The 1,989-nt window shown below is 39.4% G+C and overlaps 1 long non-coding RNA gene across 1 annotated transcript in view; it reads left to right on the top strand.

Annotated features, from left to right (window-relative positions):
• LOC119468904 overlaps positions 1 to 1,339 on the top strand; it is a 29,476-nt gene extending 28,137 nt beyond the window's left edge. The window contains exon 3 of the long non-coding RNA XR_005197712.1: positions 1,230 to 1,339. This is a non-coding gene — a long non-coding RNA (uncharacterized LOC119468904). The remainder of the gene's footprint in view (positions 1 to 1,229) is intronic.
• The last annotated feature ends 650 nt before the right edge of the window (positions 1,340 to 1,989 follow it).

Raw genomic sequence — 1,989 nt, 5'->3', positions numbered from 1 at the left:
TGCTCATTTCTCAGCCCTTGCTGTTCAGCACAGTTTCCCCACAGTTTCTGACAACTCCTTTGTTTTTTTTCCTGCTTGCTCCCCTTGTCCTGCTTGTAAATCATGTGATTCTATTTTTCACTGCTTTCTCTTTCTTTTCATCTTCCTTAATCTTTGAACTCTTAACTATGTCTTGCTTTGGAGTTTTTCTTTTTTTTGTTTTTGAGACAGAGTTTCACTCTTGTTGCCCAGGCTGGAGTGTAATGACACGATTTCGGCTCACCATGACCTCTGCCTCCCAGGTTCAAGAGATTCTCTTGCCTCAGCCTTCCCAGTAGATGGGATGACAAGCACGTGCCACCACGTCTGCCTGGCTAATTTTGTACTTTTAGTAGAGACAGGTTTCTCCATGTTGGTCAGGCTGGTTTAGAACTCCCCACCTCAAGTAATATGCCCACCTCAGCCTTGCAAAGTGCTGGGATTACAAGCGTGAGCCACCACGCCTGGCCTTGCTTTGGACTTTTTCTAAAACAAAGCACTAATAATGAAAACCTTTCCTAAAAGTTGTTAGGATGCCGTATGCAATATATACTGGGATAATTGGGCCTGTTATCCCAGGAACCACCCCAGACTTCCCCCAGACTAACAGTATAGGTGGGAGTGTGTAGATTGTGATAATGATATGATTCTGTTTTATAAAATGAAAGAAGTTAGACATGAATCCACTAGTATCAGCCACAACAGCTTCAAAAAGAAGTCTTCCATATAAATAATTCATATTAAAAGGGTTTTTTTTTCCAGTTAGAACAAATAATCCCCTTTTAAACCTTTAAATCATCCAGAAAACATATTTACTGTGTCTGTCCCCAAGTATATATGTGTGTATTTTATTTTATTTTACTTTTTGACATGGACTCTTCGCTCTGTTGCCCAGGCTGAAGTGCAGTGGCACGATCTCGGCTCACTACAACCTCTGCCTCCTGGGCTCAAGCGATTCTCCTGCCTCAGCCTCCTGAGTAAGTGGGATTACAAGTGTGTGCCATCACGCCCAGCTAATTTTTTGTATTTTTAGTAGAGATGGTGTTTTACCATGTTGGCCAGGCTGGTCTCGAATTCCCAAAGTGCTGGGCTTACAGGTATGAGCCACCTCGCCCAGCCTATATGTGTATTTTATATTCTTTGTTTATTTTCAGTACTTGAATAATAAAGGCAAAGGTTTCTCTGAGTTCTGATGATAGCTTCCTTAACAGGAAATGAAACTGCCAATGTAACACAAAGCAAGCAAAGTACGTAATTTGTTGAAAAGAATCATGCTGAATCACCAGAAGAAAACTATCTTAAGCATAATCAACTGAACATTGTGTGTAAGTATCTTTAAAATTAACTTGCCTTCAAAATTAAGTGGCTCTGTAGACAGTCATGTAATGATGTGATTCACAATTTAAAATGCATTTTTAGAATTTCTGACTTACATGTTGATTAGAAAACCTGCAAGTCACATTTGACATTTTGGGATAGGGCAGTTGGAGTTAGAAGTGGGAAGAAAAGTCACTGGAAAATTTTAAGAACAAAGTAATGTTAGGCCGTATATACTACTTTGTATTTCTTTAGAGTCTGAATTTTTTGTGAACTGCTTTTACTTTAACCCGATTAGAAAATTGCATAGCTTTATACAGTGTCAAAGGTTTTTGGAGGGCTTGGTTTTATTTTTATTTATTTGTTTATTTTATTTTTTGTAGAGACAGGGTCCCACTGTGTTGTGCGGGCTGGTCTTGAACTCCTGGCCTCAGGCAGTCCTCCTGCCTTGGCCACCCAAAGTGCTGGAATTACAGGCGTGAGCCACCAAGCCTAGTCTTATTTTGTTTTTTAAATAACTAATTTGTTAGTTGATTATTTGGTTTACCTCATAGTATTCCAAATTACTTTTTACTTTTATGGGTTTTTACAATTTTAAATTGGGATGGGGTCTTGCCATGTTGCCAAAGCTGGTCTCAAACTCCTGGGCTTAAG

The sequence above is a fragment of the Cebus imitator genome, unplaced genomic scaffold (genome assembly GCF_001604975.1).
Source record: "Cebus imitator isolate Cc_AM_T3 unplaced genomic scaffold, Cebus_imitator-1.0 Scaffold527, whole genome shotgun sequence".
Lineage (NCBI taxonomy): Eukaryota > Metazoa > Chordata > Mammalia > Primates > Cebidae > Cebus > Cebus imitator.
This window is presented reverse-complemented; position numbering and strand designations above follow the sequence as displayed.